General features: G+C 39.5%; 1 long non-coding RNA gene across 2 annotated transcripts; it reads right to left on the bottom strand.

Annotated features, from left to right (window-relative positions):
• Window positions 1-2,098: 2,098 nt before the first annotated feature.
• LOC107835660 (uncharacterized) lies at window positions 2,099-21,820 on the bottom strand. Of its 2 annotated transcripts, XR_001661478.1 has the most exons (5): window positions 21,674-21,820; window positions 20,912-21,066; window positions 20,627-20,696; window positions 4,856-4,963; window positions 2,099-2,360 (listed from the first exon to the last, which is right to left on the bottom strand). It is a non-coding gene; the product is annotated as an uncharacterized LOC107835660 (long non-coding RNA). The 2 variants fall into 2 exon arrangements; XR_001661477.1 differs by having other exon boundaries at window positions 20,912-21,820.
• Window positions 21,821-23,910: the final 2,090 nt, after the last annotated feature.

Below are 23,910 nucleotides of genomic sequence, written 5' to 3' on the forward strand. Positions count from 1 at the left end.
TTACATATTATTGCCAATAAAGCATTGGGTCACCCCTTCAAATCTTTGTATTCAGGTGCTCCAACCACTTCCACAGTCTTAGGTGTATAAAATCTGGTACATGGTCATGCAGGCGCCTTCTGCAAACATCTGTGAATGAATAGATTGCTCTCAGAAGCTCGGAGAATTTCAAAGTGGTAGCAATATAAAATGCCACCTGTTCCCAATATTTGTGGTATTACACCAAAGTGGAGTCGATCTGAGAACAACCAACACCAGGCAACGTAATGGTAGATTGTACAATCTCAGCAACACAAATAGATGCTGCTTTCTGAAGACTCTATATCTACAGACTGCTGAACCACTAAAAAACCCAAGAACAGAGCACAGAGGCCAAGCTAGTGCATCAGACGTAGTGGTATAAATCACATTGATAATCAACTCTAGAGTCTCAATCAACTCTAGAGAGGTCTCAAACTGCAGTTCTCGAGTGCTTGAGTCCTGCAACTTATAGATGTGTCCCTTGTCCTACAAACTTAATTTAAACAGTGAAACTGTCTCATTAGCATGTGGTTCTAGTGAATCTAATGAGCTAATATTAGAGCCAGGCGTGCTGGAGCTAAGAGGCATGTTAAAGTCTCTCCAAATGCACTTCTGGAAGAATGGTACACCAGCCCTTGAGGACTGATGTTTGAGACCGATGGTCTACCTAGAACATCTCTAGAGAGAGGTTCTCTGGAGTGACCAATCATGTCTCTGTCTGGCAATCCAGTAGATGAGTCTGGATTTAGCAGTTGCTGGAGAAAAGGTCTTCCCTGTCTGCACTGCGTGGAGGTTGAAGTTTAATGAAGAGGGGTTTAGTGTGGGGAGTTCCAGCGAAACGAACTTGTAATTCTTCAGCGTACCAAGACATTTACAACAATTTCATCCTTCTAACTTCTTGGCAGTACTTTGGGGATGGCCGCTCCCTGTTCCAACGTGACTTTGCCCCAGTGCTTAAAGCAAAGTCAATAAGGATGAGAGAGTTTGGTGTGGAAGAACTTGGCTGGTGTGCACAGAGCAATGACCCTAAGTAGATAGAGAAGGTTCGTGATGAATTAGAGCAGAGACTGCAAGCCAGGCCTTCTCATCCAAAATCAGTGTACTGTATGCCCTTCCAAATGCACTTCTGGAAGAACTGGATTTGGACACACTCTCAAACATGGTGGGAAGGCTTCCCAGAAGAGAAGAAGAAACAGCACTGCAGAAGCGATATTGAGTATGAATTATGAGTTGATGTGTGGGACCCAAATACAAGTAGGATGGATGCTGAATGGATGGCTTTTATCATATAATAAAGAGAAACCTACAGAAAAAATCAATGGTAAAACACAAGAACTCAAGAGCGTGGCACCTAGGACAAAGGAATGGATGTGGAACGGTGTTGGTCAGTGACTTTGGGATCCAAAACAGGTGAGACTAATAAACATCAGACAGCAGAAGACCAAAAGCACAGGTGTATCAAGAAAAACAGGAAGAAAATGGGACACAAGGAAAGACAACTTGCTAAAATAAAACAAGGCCTCTCATCTACAAAGAGAAACCATATGCATTTAAGGCCAACACCCCAAAATCCAGACTTAGGGGTCCTCTACCAGAACTGTGAGAACTTGAGGATTCAGGATAATGTTTACCCTGTCCAGTCAAGTGGCTCTAATTCAAGCTCAGATCTTGTGAGGGCCTGGAAGTTTGAGGGTAATGCAGGTTGTTGTACCTGTACACTGCAAAAACACGATATCTTACCAAGTATTTTTGGTCTAGTTTCTAGTGACAATATCTTAGTTCACTTGAAAAGAAAAACAAACCTTTCAGTAAGATACGGGAAATTCTTTTAAGTCAATAATTGGTGTTTCTGCCCAGTCTGTGTTTCAGCAGAGAGACACATTTAAATTAGGCCTTCATTTAAAATGTGCCAAAAACTATGCCACAAATCATATGCACCCCACCCTCCACCCCCCACAACTCCAGCCACACTCAAGTTGGCTGTAAAACCCTGATCCATCTATCATAAAACTCTTCCAGGTGTTCGCTGCAGGGACTTTGAATTAGGGAGGATATAAATGGCCATCCCCCCACTCCCCCCTGCATGTGGTTTTAATAAAAGATGCACTTCAGGGACATGCTTGGAGGGCGATAGAGAGAAGTGGAGCTTAGCAGAAGAAACAAAAAAAACAAAACAAAAGAAATGGAAAACTCTACTTTGGAAAGTGCATTTTATTTCATGCGAAGACAAATGACTCTTCACAGCTGACTGCAGCCTGGCTTTACAAGATCTGTTCATCAGTTCATCCGTGTCCTCCCTCCGTGCGAGTGACTGGAAGATCTGGGGTGCGAATGCAAGCCTGGAAGGGAAAACGAGCTGGGTAATGTGCCCTGGCTTGTTGCATGCAGCCTCTTTGACCTGTTTATGTCAAATCAGCAAAGTTGGGAGTCATGGGCTGGGCCTGCGCAGTCTGCACGCTGCGGGTTGGCGTGCACGTGCTTATTAACAACATATGGCAGTTTGTCAGTGTCAGTGAGAGTCTATGGTGAAACGAGTGAACAGTGAAGGGAGACTGACTTCAAAATGATGAATCAGATAAGATGTGGGGCAAGTAAAAAAAAAAAGTAGGAGCATTCACACTCCCTTTGCTTTCTTTTTTTTTTACATTTTGTTAGATTACAAGAATTTATTTGTAAAGAATTAGCATCATGATTGTGCCAAACACTAAGCAAGACTGCGTACGGTTTGTTTTAAAGATTTCTGGGACTCACAGCAAACAGTTGCACAGCCAACAGATTGTCCAACCTGAGCTGTAGCCACTTGGTGTGGCGCCATACTCCTCAACTCCTTAACCTCTTGGATGATGGATTAAACTGTGAGATGTTCACATTTTGGTATATTGTTCTGTAGACTAACTCTGGGGAGGAAGTTAGCCAAAAGTAGCAATTTACTGAATACATTTGCATGTCACACTTTTCAGATTTTATTGGCAAATTATTATTAATTAACAATTTTATTTCACTTTGTGCAACTCTTTGATGGTTTATTAGATAAAATAAGCTGCAACAATATATGTATGGATCCCTGAAGAAGAAGAACTGAAACTTTATTTGAGAGGATGTTCAAGGTTGAGTTCAGAAAATAAGCTCCCATTTTTTTCTGTGAAATTTGAATTGTATCTAAATCACTGCATTTGGATTTTGTTTTGAAATGGCTATCAGGATTTGTACTTGATGTGTTTTAAAATACAAATAACCTTTAGCTACTCACTTTATCCAGAGACAACAGTAGAGTTGTCAGCATCAATATTTATTGGATCTTCTCGCCTTTATGCTACTGTCATTTAAAAAAAAAAAAAAAAATTTTTTTGGTTGTTTGATTTGTTGTTGTTTTGTTTCTTTTTGCCCAGACTTGTGTTCAGGTTTATTTTTATATGCTACCTAACCAGCAGGACCTCTTAAGTGTACCTGTTGATATTTTTCCTTAAGACGTAGATGGTGAAGATTTGCTGGAAATTCAGACTCTCCTCATGTAGAGTTGAGTAATTGCAGTCCTCAAGGGCGAGCTCATGTAGTATTTAACAGTATTTGACAGTTGTTAACCATGCTAATTGCTAACATTAAATGCTTATATCAATCTTTTTTCTAACGTCTTTCTTTGAGTTAAATTAGCAAAACTCTGTTCAGCAGCAACTCATGTCAGATGTTAATTGTTAGAGATTTTTTGGTATCATTTTGTTATTACTTTAGTTCATATTCAGTCTAATGTTAATCAATAGTTAATCAATATCCAGCCTATAGATTATTAAAGTGTTCTCTTCCTTCTGTGTGTATAAACTGACCTGGACGCCCCGTCTGCTTGTTTGTCTTCATGTGAAAGTTAAATGTGTATTTCCCAGACCTTAAATTATGTTTCCACAGGTGCCTCCTTATCAACCGGAATACTCCCTACCTTAGAAACTGCCTGTGTGCAGTAATATTTTGTCTCTGCTGTCTTTCTTCCCTATCCTCCCTCTTGTTGTTTGATAATAAAAGACAAGCTGTAACCAAAGGTCTTTAGAACGCTCAGTGAACGGCTTGGAGGAGCAGTTTGCTGAGTCTTCTCCTTTTGCAAAAGCTTGGTCAGAAAACTCATATACGTCGTCTGTGGTTCTTTTATGTAGGTTCGAGAAAAATACCTATCATTAATGATTTTCTAATTTACATAATTAATGACCACTCGTGGCAGAAAGGCTAGAAAATATTTTTTTTTTCAGCTAAAATCAATATTGTGAAATCAAACCTGAATTAAATCCAATGGAAATCTTTCAAAACTCTTAGTTTTGAATGTCCATTTTTACTTATTTCTCGTCATAACAGATCAGACAAACTAAAATATGGAAGACTGACATTTTTTAAACCTAATATTTGTTGATTCTTATAAACAATTAGGCGATGTTGCAAAATTGTCAAATCAAGACCTTTTCCAGCAAATTCCTTATGAGTTTCTAGACAGTTTTCTATAAAAACAAACATTAAAGACCAGACTTATTCTGCCAGAGAACATATCTGTAAAAAGTGTTATAAGCTTGTGACTTGAAGTACATTTAGACTTTTTTTGTCTAACACAGTAAGAGGCATTTTTAAGTACATCTTAGACAACAAAAACAACAAAGCCACATTTTGTGATCACCGAATGCCAGTGGCTTTTCCACAAGCCTCCCCCCCCCGCCACCACCACCACAAAGCCGCCTCATTCTGTCGCAGCCTCAAATTCCTGTTTTCAGGACAATGCATGTAATCCTTGACTTTCCTTCTTTCTTTCTTTTGCATGCTTTCCTTTTAAAAGCAGCCTCCGGCATTCCAGATATCTCACCTGCTTTCCGCTGTGGCTATGATGAGGCAGCGAGCTCCTGCTGAGGCTCTGGATGGCGTTCTTCCTGACTTTGGCTGCTGCTCAGGACTTCACCGCATGCTATTGTTCCTGACAGCGGGAAAGAGGCAAAGGCATGTTCACACAAACAAGGACAAAATCCCACCGCGACACAAATACTTGGAAAAATACATTTTATTACTAGAAGCAGAAACAAACAAAAAAGACATTTTCAAGAACAGTTACTAATTACATCAAATCATAATCTTTACTCAAGATGTTTTCATACCTACTAGTCTGGTGGACTCAGTTTGACTTGGAAGCCAGATTGCAACATTTGTTACTTTTTCAACTGGTACAGTTCGCTTTCACACTGCAATGTGTCAAATGAGCCAAGCTAATTGAAAAACCTGTTCACCTCTTTGTCTCTGGTGGCTCTGCACCAAGAACCACTGAATTAAACACAGCAGAAGAAGAAGACATGAGCGCAACTTCCTTCTTCACAAAATGTAAAACAAAACGAAGCAGCGTCAGATTTTAGCGCTTGTAGGATTTCTCTTTTGTAGTTGGTAAAAGACAATGAGCCATTTCTCCCGTTGGCGTTAAACTCTTGTGTTTGTTTTGAATGTATTTGTGGATTTCCTGCTTTTGGAGCAGTCGCTGATCTGCTTGGCATTCACATAAGCATTCGAACCGCACCAGAGTTCACTTCAGCCGAACCGAGACCTAGCGATTTAGGCAGTCCAGAGTTTGCGTTTTTGTTCCACATCAGCGTTCGATTGTGTGTTCACACACCTCCCCAAATGTACCGGACTTTTTAGGCAAATGAACAAGAGTTTGATTAAAGCGGACCAAACAGGGTTGGTGTGAATGCACCCCAGGTCTCCTCACATGATCTTGTCAAGATATCAGTGACTTTGCTGTTTTAATCCCCATTTCTTTACCATGTTGTTTTACACTACTTTGGCTGTGGCCCACATACATACAGCCAAGTCAAAAAGCTTTTATGTAAATTGGTACTTGGCTAAGTTGAAACAGCTGAACCGCAAATCACTGAAGGACAAGACTACGACTCTATCCAGGCTGTTAATGTTCTACTTGCACCTCCTTTGTCTAGTTCAGGGACATCTCAAGGAGCTCATGGTCCGCTGCCCAACAAGCTTTTTAAAATCATTCCATTTTGTATTGTTTGGAAATACAGTATACATGGACAGACCACCTGCTTGTCCACAGTCATTCATCAGCCTGCCTCAGCATCAGAGTTTCCTAAAAACAGTCCATTTCGTGTGCTGCCTCGGAGTTGCAGGCTGACAGATTTGTTAGGTCAAGGTGTACTATGTAAGCAAATGTAAAGAGATGACTTTTCTGGTTTCCATTTATTCATGTCATCAATATAAGATTTCTAGGGTGGACTGTAATAGGTTTGTTGCCTTCCACTTTGGAGATTCGCTGGTTCAGATCTCACCTGGGACTTTTCAGTGCAGAGTTGGCCTGCTCTCTCAGCATATGCATGTGTTTCCTATAAGTCGTCTGGTTTCCCTTCAGGTTTCACTTGGCGGGTTCAATTCGCCCTTAATTTTTGTGCGTCTCTGTTGTCCTCTTAATGGACTCTACCCTCATTGTTGATGGGTGAGATAGGCTCTTTGTCAACGCTTAGTCATATATTTATTGAGTCTTTCTTACTTTCCTTACAAGATGCTGTCATATCTCTGTGACCTGTCGTAGTTCTGAGTAAGAGTGGGATGACTAAATGTTGCTGGGTTCACAAAACGAAACATTTTCTTAAATAGAAGTTTCACAGAGAGCTTGTATTTTAAAGAAACTGTAATCTGAATGTTTTAGTCTTGATTTGAGTGGTCAATGTTCTGTGTTTTTGTTTGTTTAATCCTAAGGTGTCGATAAGGCTTTTAAAAAAAAACACAAAAAAAAACCCCTTTAAAAATGTTTAGCTTGAATGTTTCCACAAACTGAATACACGTTTCACGCATCCTGAACTAAGTTTATAATTATTTCTGTTCTTTGCTAGTTTGCTTTCGCTCAAAATTTGAGATTTTGGCCAAAATGTGCACAAATGGGTACAATAATAATAAGAAGAAAACTTTACATGAGTAAGCCTGTCACGATAACAAATTTTGCTGGACGATTAATTGTCTAAAAAATTATTACGATAAACGATAATATTGTTTCAAGACCTTTTGACACTGATTTAATGGAAATGACTAATAATGCATGTGATTTCCTGCCATAGATAGATACACTTTATTTTCAAAAGAACACATAACACTGGAACTAATAAACTAAATAAACAAAACAACCAAAAAAATGGTTTAGCAGTCTCAATAACAAAAAACGTACTTGAATAAAAACTAAACATGAAGCCAAAGTGGAAATAAATACTGCATTCAACCAAAAGAGTGCAGATTATGAAGTCTGTATGTGCCCTTCAGTAATCACTAGATTTAAATAGAGAAGATGGGCACATCCGAGGCTGCACAGTGGCACAGTTGGTAGAGCTGTTGCCTTGCAGCAAGAAGGTTCTGGGTTTATATCTGCATGGAGTTTTGCATGTTCTCCCTGTGCATGTGTGGGTTTTCTCTGGGTACTCCGGTTTCCTCCCACAGTCCAAAAACATGACTGTTAGGTTAATTGGCCTCTCCAAATTGTCCCTAGGTGTGAGTGTGTGTATGCATGGTTGTGTGTCTGTGTCGCCTTGCGACAGACTGGCGACCTGTCCAGGGTGACCCCGCCTCTCGCCCGGAACGTTAGCTGGAGATAGACACCAGCAACCCTCCCGACCCACTAGGGACAAGGGTGTAAAGAAAATGGATGGATGGATGGGCACATCCGACTACCTAATGCAGTAGTTCATCCTACACGATTTTTTGCCCCTATTTTCTCCTTATGACAATCTTAGGTCGTTGGCCGATCTAAGATCGTCGCTGGTGATTTTGTAACCGATCATCCTGCAGTGTGTGATGTGTTACGGTAGATTGTCGTGGCCGCTCCGATCTAAATCAGGGGTTTTCCCGGACTGGGAGCTTAACGCAGCCTGTTGAATGTGACAGAAAGCGCAGATTCTCCTCCGTGCTTTCTGAGGAGAAATTATGGAGGGGAATCCCAAACAGCACAATCAGAAAGCGCAGATTCTCCTCCGTGCTTTCTGAGGGGAAATTATGGAGGGGAATCCCAAACAGCTGACACAGCGCAACTCGAAGTCCAGCGGACATTGGAGATATGCGGAAACAACATTAATATTTATTCAACATTTCGTGCAAAGAATATAGAAATGACAAGGAGAGGAGTTGGAGCCAAATTGCTATCGCAGTTGATAAACCCTGTAAGTTTTCAGCTGTTCTTCGTTAACGTGACATAAATAGGTTATAATGATTTTCATTCAGTCAGAACTTTACGCTGACTCTAGCCACATGGATCACAGGTAGATTCTAGTAAAGCATTGATTAATACCTGATATTAAAATTAGTTAACTGGACTTGTAGCCATTACTTTGTGCCCATGTGGCTGAACACCACACGGCACAATCGAACCCGATCGAACCATTATACCTAGGATTTCTGTCGGCTAATGTGTGGTTTCTCAGGTTTTGAAAATGGGCCGACAACTCGTGTCGTGTGAGCTGGACATTACACTAAGGAAATGAGGAAGGGAGGGTCAGTGGAGAGCACCGGAGCTGAGCCTTTTTTCATTTAGTGTCATCAAGAGAAAGAAAAAAGGCAGGAAGAGACGATAAAGCCGATAATTAAAATGAGGTCGATAGGTTTAATTTATTGTGCGATTAATTGATTTATCGTTTATCGCGACAGGCCTATACATGAGTACTTTAGTTTTGGAGCAAAAGCTGTACGGCTGAGGCTAACTTTAGGGCTGTTAGCCGCTAATGTCTTAGCTAGCTATGCCATTCCCAAAGGGTCTCAAATCATAATTTGTATGTTGTCTGTTACTTAGGCCACGTTCACACAGAGCAGGTCTTGGTGCTCAACTCAGATTTTTGCTTCAATGATTTTTTTTTCTGTGCTACTAAATAACGCAACCTCTATCAGGGTTTTGTTTAAACAACTTACAACCCTGAAACTACCTGTATGTGCAGAAGAAGAACATATACGCTGTTTACGGAAGTAATAATGAACACGTTTATGAATCGATTTTAGTGTTGTTGAACAACGGGAGCTGACAGATCATAACAAGATGAAGGAAACTAAGAAAAAGAAAGCAAAACTAATAGCAACGACTTTTTGTGGATCGTTTACATCAGTAGAGAAATTAGTTTGGCTGCGAAGTCGGACCTGGAGAGGTGGGATTGTGGTGTGATGCGCTTCTCTGACACAGATTCTTTCAAAATGTTATAATTACAACATTCAGCTGTTGTTTACATCCAGACTTACCACGTCTGGCTTATTCTGGTGCAGAACTGTGACTCACGTAAATGACGTAAAGGTCAGATAAAATGCGACACGACTGTTCAGATTGCAGACACTTTGAAATCATTCGGATACAAATCCAATTTAGAGCCACAAGTAGAAATGGCACAATCAGATTTTTTTGAGGGGGGTAACAAAAAAAAAACAAAAAAAAAAGATTGGAATTGAGCCATTTAGGCTGCCATGAAAAAATCACATATGGCTTACATGTGGACAAAGAAAATGTTGTCCATATTTTTGTCGACTGCATTTTCTTGTTGTGTTCGTGAAAATCTTTAATTACCCAAAAGCACTGCCAGATTTAAAAAGTGGAAGAGACTTCCTTAGTCCTAAAGCAAACAAAAAATGTTATCAGGTTCAACAAATATGTTAAACCATAAACGTTATCTGTTAGCCAGAGTAGTATTTTTTTTAAAACCATCGTATGAAATACCAAATTGTTTTTGTTTTAATGTAGAACTTGAACATTTGAATCATTGATGAGATATGACCAACCTTAAAAGGAAGAGTCAATTTAAACTGAATCAGAAATTCAAACCTTAATTATTCGGTTTTAGAGGCGTCGTTAAAAAATAATCACCGACAATAACAATTCCTCCTTCGCTGCGGTCAGCAGCCTTACTTAGCTGTTTCCTCACTGTGTGACAGTTTACATGATCGCCCTCATGAAAGACAGACAGACACGGCTAATTATGGAGGTGAAAGAAATCTGAGTCTTGTGCAGTTTTTTGGACAAAAAAAAAAAGTAACACCTCCTTGCAGAACCACAGGGACAAAATTTTATTCACAAAATGTGCAAGCAACAGGACACAAACTTTAGTATGTACCCTCAAACATGCACATATTTACTTATAGTGTGGGCCGACACATGGTGAGGACCACCCAAGAGGCGGCAGCCGCCTTGGAAATAATGAAAATTCTGCAGCAGCCTGCGACGCTGCGTCTCCTCAGGGGTTTGTGGAGGGTTGGTTCCAGGGTCTTTGGATAATTTTTTTTTTTATTCTCATGATAGCATCTGTTATTTAAAAAAAAAAACTATTCGGCATTGTGTTAATTTTTTAAAGTGTTAAGATTTCATTACATTTCGTTGTGTTGTCGTCATAAAGCTGGGAGTGGCCTCTACTGCCCCCTACTTCCTGTGCTGCGCAATATGCCTTCAACTGTATATTTGAAGGCATATTGGATATGCCTTCAAATATTCAATATCCTTTTTGATATTGATATTATTTTTGAATATCCCAACACTATAAGCAAATTAATCATTCAGATACAAATTAAGGTCTCTTCTACAGGTTAATAGTAACTGTCCCATTATTGCACCATATGTCAATTTAAAGCCTTCTATAGTAGTACTTGGTCAACCCTAAACACTAAAAAAAAAAATAAAAAAAATTCATCCCAATCTTAATTAACATTTTATCCTTCAAATTTCAGGGTTTCTTCTCATGACATGACTTTTTTCCCATGGAAGAATCACATAGTCATTTCAAAGTGATTTATTCAACAGATTTGTGTCCTAACTACCCCACAACAAGCGTAACACAAACACACACACACACACACACACACACACACACACACGGCCCACGCCCATATTGAATGACATCAAAACCCGATGCAACAAAGCAGACTGCTTCACATGCACATCCTCCGCTAAGCCCGCCTAGGCCTGGCTTTGCACACAGCTCAATTTTAGCGGTGGTTAGCATCAACCGTTAGCCACAGCCCCCCTCCAGCCCCAAGAGAGTTAATTGGTTGGGTTGGACACAGGCATCTCCTTGTCTGTCACAGACACACACACACACACGCACACACACACACACACACACAACTACTCACAGAGTGTGTTACCTTGAGTGTAGCAGCGCAGCAAGCTAACCACACATGGGCATAAGGGGTTTGGCTCCAGGACAACTGGTGCTGCCAGGCTAGCCCCCTTCTTCTAGAAGTGTCCGTCACACGTAAACACGCAATCACACTGGAGCCGTGGCTATTTTGAGAACGGCAGTAAAATATGCGCCCGAGGTGACCACAAGAGCAAGCTGAATGCGCAGAGTCAAAGTAGGCAGCTATAACACGCGCAATTTAAATACACAAACCCAAATGTGGACGTGAGGTAAATACGGAATCACACGGCTCACACAACCTATATTTACACTTGATAAACACCTGGTGGCTGAAAATAACCATCTCAACAGCTCCCCTTTAAAAAAACAAAAAACAAAATCAAGGCTCAAAGGTGCTTTTAGGGCCTTAGGATATCCAAGCAGTGGTCACAGGAGGCTGTGGGAGGTGACACTAGCTTACTGTACGTTATTATGACAGGCTGAACAATCTGGCGTGAGCACAAGAGTCGCCAATAGGGCCGACAAATAGAGCAAGAGAATCTAAAACACTGCTAATCTTCTCATTTCAATCAACAGCACATGGCATTTTTGTCACAGCAGCTTTTAAAAGTTAACCTTTAAATTGCAACACATTTACGTAATAATCGTCAGTTAAAAGGAGGATATAGAAAAGACAAATGTGGAAAAGGTCTCGTACTTTACCTTATGCTGCATTAATTCTGGTCAACTTAAACCAAAATGGAAGGGATGATCAATCAGAATCTGACTTGTTCAATAAGTTTGATAAATCATTGATGTAGTGATGTAATACTTTGACATTTTAACTCGTTTGCAGTGACAGAAGCAGTTTAGCGTTACTGCAAAATGGACATGCTGGTTATAAATGGAGGAAAAAAACATGATTTCAAACAACATCAGAATCTTAAAAAAAATACAAAGATGGAAAGATGACTTTTTAGAAATTAAGCAAATATTTTTCTTCTTTCATTGTCTGGGTGTAATAAAGAATTATGTTTAACTTTTATAAGATCCTGTTCATGCCAAAGAAGAGTCGCACTGCTTATTAAATTGTAATAACAATCAATCAATAGTCTTTTTTTATCCATTACCCCTTAAGAAATCAGAACATTTACAGGTACACAATTTGTGTTTATTGTAGAAATCTGCTAGCAGAGCCCATGTTACACCAACACAGATTAACTAATCTGCTTCAAAACCTTTCAGTAGAAAAGTGAAGAGATGTAATGTAGCTTATTAGAGTTTCTAGAATCTTAACTAAGCTTTACAAATAATTAATATCTACACCACAAAAAGAGAATTAGGCCAACACTGCAAAAACACAAAATATTCCATATCTGGTCTATTTTCTAATGCAAACCTCATAGTACACTTATGAAATAACACAAAACTAACTTGCAAGTAACTTTTTAGCAAGATACACAGGCTTGTTTGAAGTAAATAATGCCTTAATATTAATGAAAAAGTCCTGGTTACATTGGCAGATTATTTCACTTATATCCCATGTTATAAGTTAACTATCTGCCAATGTAACTAGGACTTTTTCATTAATATTAAGGAATTATTTACTTAAAATAAGCTTGTGTATCTTGCTAAAAAGTTACTTTTAAATCAGTTTCTATTATTTTAAGTAAACTAAGATATTTGCACTAGAAACTAGACCAAAATCACTTGGTAATAGTTTGTGTTTTTGCAGTGAATTTTTCTTTTTTGATTATTTTTTCAGAAATTACCCCCCACTTATGCTGTTGAATTTCTTCATTTTCACAGCTCAAAACACAGAGGAGCCTTTTCTTCCCTACGTTATAAATCCACAATAAAGCACATGTCACTTAAATACCAGCGAGCATCATAAATAATGCCGGGACCCCCAGACGCTGCTGAAAACAAATGACTGACTGTGGTGTGGACCAGCTGTGGACCTCAGGTCTAACCCTTAGCTCCACAGAGGGCTCTAAGTTGGCTAAATGACTGGCTATCAAATAATTACAATCACAGCCCCCACGCCCTTTTTCTGCCAGATAAAAAAAAAAGCAGGCAGGGTCTGAGACCTGCTTTGTGAAATGTGGCTACCTCAACAAGGAGCTTGATTATGTGCCGATGGACCAGCAGCTCCGGGTCGGCCTCCTTCCACAGTAATCACCTCAAGTGGTGGAGGAAGTAGTAAATAGCAGCTTTTAGACAACCAGGGGTAGGTGGATGTACCCACGGGGCTGCCGCTGTTCTATGGCTGGATTCATTCACATATGCGTGTATGTGCAGCCCGGCTCCACGACCGACGGCAAAACCAGCCGAATAATTAGGATCGGGTTAATGAGTAACGTTCTATAAACCACTGGCTACTGTTGAATCCGTGGTGTACTTTACCAAACCTCTGCTTCCTGCCGTTTAATACCCCCCACCTATTGAAAAATCCAGCTCAGTTATATATATAGCAAAAAAGCTGAGGTGAATCTGGACTGATAGAGTAGAGCAAATAACTCTTCTCTAATAATGCTGTTGATTTAACGTAGCTGTAGAGCAAGCAAAGCTACTTGCTTTAAGGGTTAATTGTGTTTTTTTCTTTAAGTCCGTCTTTGTGAAGTTAATACGTTCCCTGTAGCTTGTAAATATTTCATACTACAGTGAGTTTGTTGAAAATGTAAATGAACCTTCTGGATTTTGGAAGATAAGCAAATCAGACACACGTACAGCCTGTTTAGCTAGCTTTAGCAATATAGCTCTTAAGTTAAATCTGATGTTTTGTTCAGATGAACACTGTCCACGTTTCTATGTAAAGTAAACATTTTTGGAGTTTTCCTTCTGCCTAAATCTGTTTGTGCAGTGATTTTCTCTATGTTATGCATTCACACTATGAAGCAACACATTAACTAAAAGTTATTGTAATGTATTTAACTGATTTAATGAGACAAGACTGCAAATAAATTGTTTTGGTTTTTTTTACTCCAGCTATATGGAAGGCAGCCATATTTGATTTTGAGGACCCACTCTAAGGTGCCTTCCTGTTCATTTTCCACTTTAAATCTGAAACAAATACATTTTGGAGCAAACATTAAACTCGCACTCACAACCCTCGACCAACCAAGACATTTTTCATCTTCTTCTATGTCAAAATGTTTTTCTTCTATGACATAACCCCCCTAAAAACCTGAAAACTGCTGTCATAAAACCTCTTTACGCTGGCATAAGTGATAAATGAAGTATTAACCGAGGTAGTACATGTCCACAAAAGTTTGAGAAACACAGAGCCAAGCATTAAAACGCAAAGCAGGTTCAGACTTGCCAAGCTTGTTGCTAAATGTTCGTAGCTGTGATGCATCCTTGGCTGATCAGTGGCACATCATAACCTAATAAGGTGCACAAATACAGTTTCAGGGAGGTCCATTCTTTCTACAGACTGCAATTCAAGGAACTGCTGGGTTTTTTTTTTTTTTTTTTTTTTGGAGTCAACATTTGTGGAATCCTTCCAGCAAAAGTGTGAGCTCTGAGTGACTGTAGCTTGTTAGGACATGTTGCACTGAAGCCAAGGTAAGTGAATGCAGCTTTTTGAACCACACACGCACGCACACGCACGCACGCACACACACACACTCCTTGCAGATGTGCAAGGGTGTTTGTAGTTCACTGGTTTGAGCCACCAACACTTCATGCCTGAGCAGCAGAGAAAGATCGTACAGATCCAACAAGGCGGTTCTAAACAGCATTAACATTTTTTCTCCACTCCTTTTCTGAAACCAAAATAATTGTAAGTGACCCTTTTGCATGTGTCACGTAAACATATTTTCTTACAGTGCACTACAAAGTACAAAGCAGAAAACCGCATGGTGCATCAAGTGGAAGTGAGAATCGGTCTAAACCTGTTATTCCAACTCTGGATGGGAATAGATCGAGCAACAATCAGAAATGTTTCCCAAGTCAGTGATTGTACAAGAAGTTGTGGAGTGACTGAACAGCTTCAACAAATGCATGTTCTGATATTTAAAAAAAAAATCTAATAACTTCAGAACTTTGGGAGAGAACAATTCTTCCATCTGTTTCCTCCTCAGCTGTACAACATATCTGACTCAGAACAAAGCCCCTAAAGTAAACTTCTGGGTGAAGTCAGAGGACAATCCCCTCAGTGTTTTCCTGTGCTGGAACTTTGGGAGTGAATCACGCAGCATCCAGACGTCTAGACATGCCTCTGTTGGTCTGCACATGGCCTCCAGGCAAATGGTCCACACAGGCCGCCCCCTGCCCTATCCAACGCGCGGAAAGGTGTGGGGGTTTCCGACCTGATCCAATCTCCTTTGTGCTACACCGGACCGAGCCCAAACCCAGGTTAAAGGTCAGCCTCCTGAGGAAGGGCTGGAACAGAAGATGAGTGTGCATGGGAGCTGGTCTGCAGGTGTACGGGTGGAGGATTAGCAGCCGGCTGCGAGTAAGAGGCTGGAGTAGAAACTGTGGCAGATGGTGACTCGGCTTTTCCTCTTCTCCACTTTTATGTGTTGTCTAATTGTATATGTGCGTTACCTTTAGATATATTACGCACAATTACTCAAATTATAGTCGGTGGAGAAGTAAGATGCACATTTGTTATTTAATCTTCTTAAACAATGAAAAGTGTCACTAAAAGGTTACAAATTTCTTCTGTTCTTTTGGAATTTGCAAGACTTAAATGTTTCAGACCATAAAGTAGACGTTTATATCAGATACAGATAACATGAGAAAGTACAAAAGTTTTCAAATTATAATTTAAAATCTTGAAGGAAAAAAATCTTTCCAAATCAACTTGGTCCTATGTAAAAATAAAATATTTACCTTGTTAAATTATAAAAGATCTGCGATTAACCAAAATGTTTTGGTTCCATTTCACTGACCGTAAGCACAACTGATTACTGCCAGACCTGAACCTCTCTGACTAGATGAAGAAGGCTAAAAAAATCTTTAAAAAATGACATATTATGCTTTGATCTGAAGATTTCAAAAACAGATAAAAACCAATAATGTTATTGACACCCAATCAGTCTGGAAAGGCTTAAAATGCCATTTCTAAGGCTTTGGGACTTCAACACACTGAAAAACTGGTGAACCTTCTCAGCTTTGCCTGGATCCAGGCACAGAACCAGACGTTGTCCATTGTCCTACATTAAATTTTACAGCTAATATGGACCGATACCGATATCATGCGATAATATTGTGCATCAATAATTGCCATAAGTAAAAGCAGAAAATCCTGAAGGAGAGTGAATTGGCATCCAAAGGTCAACACGTGTTACGACAGTTCTTCAAAGATTCAGATAAAATTCCTCCGCAATGATGTAAAAACTTAAAATATAGCAATTAGTGGATGCACATTGTTGCTGCTAAAGGTTTCACAAGCATTTTGCATTTTGTATTTCATGGATCTCTTAGTAAACTTTCACAAAATACCAGTATTACAATATTTGGGTGTCATTTAATTGGAATTTTACGAACAACAGTGAAAGAAAAACCAACAGCATCTACTGTATGTGCAAAGTTTGAGGCATCCGGGTCTGCTCACCACTTGAACCAACGATGCTTTTTGTCACTCAGTTGATTTAACTAAGCAGCTCGGCTGTGTGTAGGCGCACACCGATGTGTTGCAGAGTCACCTCTGTTTTCTCTGTAAGAACTGCCAAAGGGAAATACAAAGACTCAAAGATGACTTCTTTTTTATTTCAAAACCAAAGTGTCAAAGAAGTCTTATTTACTTAACAAAACCTATACCAACATGCAGAAGCTCAACATAAAGCGTAGCAGCCGCAGGAATTATTACAATGTCAAGAAGAGGAAACCTCATCAAGTGCGTGGAAACAACGGATGTTATCTACGACTCTGGAAACAGAGTTTAGACCATTTGGAAACAGCTTAAGTGGTTGTGTGATGATTAAAGTTCATTATTGATAAATATTTTAATATTTGGGTTTGTGTGTTTTTTTTTTCTTTTAACTGTGTCACTCTTTGCTTTCCATAGTGGAGACACTTACGGAGCTACAACACTGTCCAATTGGACACAAAACATATTCTCTCACACCGAACCTGGTTCTGCTCGATGTTGTTACTGTTAAAAGAGAGTCATTCCTTCCCACTGTCGCCAAATCTAATAATCTGCAGCAGGATTACTTGCATATTTTTCTTACTAACTGGAAATAAACAGATTAAATAAACTGAGATTGAACAATATTATTTGATCTGCGTGGAGAGACTAAATAGGAACGAGTTGGCTTAATTGATTTTTTTTTATTTTATTTTGGGGGAACAAATTTGTTGAGGACTGTTTTCTTTAAAGATTTGTTGGCACCGAATAAAAATACTGAATTCAACTGAATTGAGAAAGATCATTTCTCCAATTCAGTAAAAGCTGAACAGTTAGAAACCCATGTTGTTTTTTCTGACCTTGTCAATGTCTTAATAGTTCAAAACCAATTGTTACTGATGGTCAAGAAACAGAAAAGTTTCATCATGAGAAGATTTTGCTGCCATCAACTTTGCATCAAAAACCTTGAAACCTTGGTGTATTTGTCAGATAAAGCCAGTAACATTTTGTAATCTGTGTAAAGCTCAAATGCCTCCTAAATCACAGACTTCAATGTACCCCTCAAAAAACAAAAACAAAGTCCCACTTCAACCTCTGCACAGACCGCCATAAAACCCACACTCCAAACACAAGCACCTTTTCTAGACACACAGCTGGGGTTTTGTAATCACTTTTTACGCTCAGGCACCGGGCCAACAATCTGTCTGGGCTGATTTCTGCGCCACTTCTGTTGCAACAAGACAAGCCAACATCTATGTTTCCCTGTCATTTCAGACGTGGGGGTGGAGACGCAAACACTGTAAGAGGATTATGTGTAATAGAGAAAGCGAAAAAGAAATGCGTCGAGAAAAGATACACTTTGTGAGATCATGAGAAAAAGCTGCTCGAAGGTGATGAAATGTGTGCAGACTGCTAAACACAAAAAGAACGTGGCGTAGACTCAGCTTGTTGGGCTGCTCTGGTCCTTTGCAACAAATCATGGAGAACCAGTTCAAATTTGGTGAAACCAGTATATGGCTGAGTCGAATGGTAGCAACGAAACAATATGTGAATCATACTGAGCACATGAGGTTTCATGTGCAACAACTACAGGAAAAAAGTTACCAATGCAAACGTTCAGACGAATCAGCAATGAGCTGATCTCGGAAACGTTCACAGCCTCATGTCTTGCATCCACGACTTACGTGTTTTTAATTACATGGGATTAAAGAGTAAGCACAGTGGTGTGTAAATAATTATTTTTATTTTGCAAGCGCTTTGGACCGACATTAAGGTGAGGTGGCCTGGCATGATTCATTCTTTCTAATGATGAGTGCTGTTTGGAAGTGATTAAAAGCTGGCGCAATATGGAGTCTGTAGCTGTGTTTTCATCAACATTATTTTTTATGTGCATTTTGAATTATCGCGTAAGAAAAGGTTGATGGAAACTGCAAAATTTTAAACAACGTCCCCGATATTGCAAAAACAAAACAAAAAAAATCAAACAAAAAAAAGCTTTAAAGAGTTAATACGCTAAAGAGGCGATGGAAACACATTTGTGGAACAGTGAACTTTTCTAGTCCAATCATCTGTTCCCATTTGGAGCTGGTCTCTTAAGCAGGAAAACATGATCTAACACAAAGCACACTTGCTTCAGGAATGGTTTGAGGAGCACAATGGATCTGAGGTGTTGATTCAGCCTCGAAATTCCCCAGATCTCAATCCAATCAATCATCTATGGGATGTATTGAACATTCAAGACCATGAGTGCTGGTGTGAGATAGCAAAGCACACCTTCAGGTGTCTACCGGAGTCCATTTCTCACAGGGTATAAGTGATTTGCAGTGAAACAAGGAGCCAATTCACCATAAAAAAAAATAAAAAGGTGGTGAAGATGCTAGATCTGACTTGTGTAAGGATGCACTATTAATTTCTCACCAAAGAAACAGAAAATGAGGACAACTTTGAGGATAAAGTTTGACTTTGAGGATAAAGTTGTCCTCATTTTCTGTTAGACTTTGAGAACAAAGTTTAGGCAGTTTGAAACCATCTAAACTGTTTTTACCACAGCTCAGGCCGTACAGTAAACAACAGGTTTACTATTTCAGGTGTGAAATTTGGAAAACATTTAAAGAAAGATTGGTACCCTGGGGGTTAGAACTTGAAAGGACGACAATGGTAAGATCAAACAGACTACGCAATTGCTCAAGAGGCAAACTTGTCATGACGATGTTGAGGCCCAATAAATGAACGTGGGTTAATAGTGTTCCTTGAAGGCCCGGAACCACGCCTTTGTGTGCGTACTTCGGTGTAAACGCAACGTACAATTGAGCTCATACACTCAGGACGCCCCCTCCCTCCTCCCTCCTTCTGATGTAAAGCTGATTAGACAGCAGCCGCACTTCCGTCCCCCCTCCACTTCGACCTGCCAAAAGCTGCTAATTATAGATGGACCTTGACAGTATACCGCTTCATGGTCAACTTATGCCCTCCCACTCAATGTCTAGGGCCTTGTCATTATATAAGCAACACGGCTCCGGGTCAAGGGCTCCCCACTCTTTGTTTTCCAGTGCACCCTCTCCAACCTGCAGACGGGCGCTGAGGGAGAGGGTTGTGTGGGTGGTGCGGGCACAAATTTAAAGAGCCTGTATTGTGCTCCTTTATAAGTCTATAATTTTCCCCTGGGTGTCTACTGAAAACGATGCCTTTAAATGCTTTATTGCCACGTTGAAGCTGTAAGCTTTATACGAAAGAGGGATGTTCTTTTTAGCTCTGAGGGGGCAGCCATTTGGGAAAACATTTAATGTACTGCTTGCAGTTTGAATTTTCTCACATTTGCAAGGAACGTGCTTTCAGCATGTGAGGATTAATTTAAAGAGTAAACGTCCGGAATATGCCAGTTTTCTGATATGAATACCCAACTTTTTCGGGTGCGAAAAGGATCCGAATGCCGTCAATTCTTACTCACCTTCTATCAACTAGTCAAAGGAGAAGATTTAAATAGAGTCAATTTCAGCACAGAGAATGAAGACTGGAGATTTGACAACAAACTTGTGCTGTTTGTATCTTTTGGACATGCAATCTCTGACACCTGCTGGATCTGGAAATCTTAGAGCTAACACAAATTCTCCTTTAGAGATGTTCTATGTTCTCTAAAGGAGAAACAGATGCAGAGGTTTAATATGACAATAGTTAATAAAAGTTGCCAATAACGATTTCAAACTCAACTCCAAATGATTTATTTTTCTTTTAAATTTGTTAATCATTGTTTTAAAGTGATTCTTCAATCACACTCACAATGTGACTTTATCTCCAGCCGTTATGTAACTAAATGCTATTCTCTGTTGACGAGCTGGATTGTTTACTGAACCACTTTGAGATAATGGACAAAGTGATCATTCACATTTACATGGGGAAATCAGATCATTGTAGTGGTAGGTGTGAGCAGGCTTACCTCGCCACCGGCGTTCTTGCTCCAAGGCTTCACCACTTCCAGTTTCCAGAGTTTCCTTCTCTTTACGGATCTGTGGATGCAACAGTTCTCAGTAAACAGACAATTTCCTTTCTCCTAATGTCTAAATTTCAAATATTCCAATTAATCAAGGTCTCTGAAGAGGAAAACCACCTCTGCCAGGTAAATCATTACTCCCCGTTTGAACATCACTTCTTGGTTGTATTTATTTGCATCTTACTAAGCGTACTACTGACTTTTCAAATATATGAATGTTAATCTTCTTACCTTGTGAAAAATGTTCCCCTCAAATCTGTGAATACAGAAAGGGCTGCCCATTCTCACAGTTAACAGCTACTGTCTGTTGTCTTTTCTCATCAAAAGGTTTACAATGAAGTGAGAAGTTTGGTTTGCATCCTTGTCGCAGCATCCTATGACCATTTCTACAGTGAATAAAGCAACGTTAGTTGTCAAAAGCAACTGCCTGGCGATTGACGAGCTTTGTAAGAGTTAATGCACATGTACGTTGAATAGAAATGGCGGAGTGGGACACTTCGTAAAATTGTGATGTTATGTACAAGGGTAAAGCAAAGAATGTGGTCATTGAGTGTACACTACAACCCCAAAGTGAGAATGAAAAGGCCAAATAGGCCAAACATTTAAATTAGGGCGCAGCCATTTGCTTAAAAACCTGAGTTTTCTCTTGTCTCAAGAGGGAGCCGACCGTGTTCCAATAACATGAAGGGCTAAATTTTCCATAATATGCTGAATTATTTTTTTAAAGCACATCATTAAATTTTAACATTTTATGTCAGTTGTATTAAGTACTGACTGAAAAGACATAAAAGAGTGATTTTCTCACTTTATAAAACTTGTACAGCAAAACTGGAACCTATTACGTTACTGTATAGAAAAATAAAAGATGAAAAGCATAAAATACGAAAAACGTGTAATTCCCCCATGTACGGAGAGATATTCATAAAACAGTAATGTTTGTGGTTGAGCTAGAAAAGCTGTTAAAACTTCGCTCTATGAAGTGCATTAACTCACCAAAGTCCTCAAAATCAACCAGCTGAATAAACGCTATTAAAGTGATAATTAATAATTAAGGAGCTTGTCTAGTGTTTATATTTTAAAATAGAACCGCATAAAGTGCATGTTGCATCCAACTCTGGACTCTGTTTAAACCATTTTACCGGGACATATCCGCCATCTTTGTTTCTGCTTCGCTTAAGGATGAGCACCGGCGCCCTCTGCTGGATGGCGGCCAAACTACAACACTGAAGGAAGGTCGAATGGACTTCATTATTTAATCGATTTAACATTTAATCTAATTAATAATGACTCGACAATTTATTATAAATGCAGGTAAATTAATTTCTCGCATCCTTAATTAAAAGGCAACTTTAAATCCACAATGCTTTTCTTATAAACTAGCATTGCTTCTCTAGATTGTGGGATGAATTTAGTCATAGACATCTATTTCTTTCATATAACATCAAGCAAGGGGAAAAAACTGAAAGGCTGACCAACTGTTATTGCATGTTTAGTCAAATGCTGGATTATCTGTGACAGAAAAAGACAGGGAGCGGAACAGTAGTCAAGCAGAACACCTCTGTCTGGGTTTCCTACTGCCAGACTGGCACCCGTCAGCCGAGTCTGCAACCACATGATGACTTAAAATTAAAGTGACACTGATGACATGACTCTAAAGACTCCCCAGCGAACTCCAGACCGCTGGAGCCATGGCGGAGCCCTCCCTAAACAGAGCTGCCCTGGGGGCAAATATGTTTCAGGTTGCACCAGTTACCCCAAAACAGCAATTTTGTTCAAGGGTGCTTTGACAGATAGACTTAAAAGACTCCAAAAAAGAATAATCAAAGCGTGTCTAGAGTTGCTCTTTATTTTTTTGGCTCACACGATGAGTAGAAATATCTCAAACTGCTCCATGTCACGATAAAAAAAAAAAAGATTCAGAATTTGTTTTGTGAGTTATCATAAAAAAATTAATATGAATGAAAAATGTTAAGAATAATGAGTCCCTACCTGAAGAAGTTGCAGAACCTGCTGAGTCGAAGCACTTGTTTTCAATTGAGGGCCCACTAAAGTTTTATTCTTAAAAAAAAACAACAGCCTCTGCCCTCCTTCTCATTAAAATCATTTGCTAAATTTGGCCCGTAAAAGCAAATGCAGCAGTTCCTGGCGTAAGGTTTCAATTAGAGTTATGACTAGAGGTGGCAGTTGCACGGGGGGATTTTCCAGTTGTCTGTGTAAATCTGTACTCAGCATGGAAGACTTGCGAAGCGTTTGCCAAGATTTTATAAGGTTTAATGAAAAAAAAAATCACCTATGTTGTTCAGTGACAGACAGTAGAAACATGACTAACCTTGTGAGAAATCCAACTCATCACACGCCAACTTGATTGAACCTTTTCACCTGCAAACAACCTGCTAGTTGAAGCCCAAAGGCAGTTCTGTTTCTGACTTGCAAATAGATGTTTTTATCTAATTAATAAATAAATCACTCATCAGTCTGTGCATCTATGATCCTTGATTCAATCTAGAGTCAAGATTATAATGTAACTAATCAAAAAAAGGCTCCAAACCCTTTTCACTGTTCTCTGAGTTTTCGCTATCTTTTTCTCATGAAATGTTAGCATCAGACGCAACATGGTGACATATTGCATGTGGTGCTTCTCTTACAAACTCGAACTGCGTGTCAGCTTACAATCACCAAAAGTGTCTCCCTGCAGGGTCAAACCACAGTATTTCATCAGACACACACACTTCATTTTATGTTTTGATCAAGGCAACGTTTTATCTTGCGAGTCAGACACAGCAGGTGGGCAGAGACAGAGAGTAAAGAAATATGCAATGTCTTAAAGAATATTTTTGAAAACCTCTTTCATAATTTGACTTTGATTCTTACAAGGTCACCGGTAGGACACACAGTGGTACTAAAAGAGGTACGCAAACAAAACCGTTTAGAAACAGTTCCAACAAAAGTAAACAAGCACACGAACCGGTTTTATGTTCAGTGAGGAAGAACTTCCTTGACAATATGCTAACCTTCAGGCATTTTGACACCAGATACACCTAAAGATTCAAACGGGTACACACAGTAGTGTATCTGAAGTGAGGCACAGTGGTTTGTATAATGTTTGTCTATGCACAATTGATTGATTCATTTTTAGTGAGCCATAGCAAAACAGCATAGCGATGCTAGCTTTTGCCTACCATTTTAGAAAGCTGATCTACATGAAAACACACACACACACACACACACAC

Source organism: Poecilia formosa, unplaced genomic scaffold (assembly GCF_000485575.1).
Source record: "Poecilia formosa unplaced genomic scaffold, Poecilia_formosa-5.1.2 Scaffold17, whole genome shotgun sequence".
Lineage (NCBI taxonomy): Eukaryota > Metazoa > Chordata > Actinopteri > Cyprinodontiformes > Poeciliidae > Poecilia > Poecilia formosa.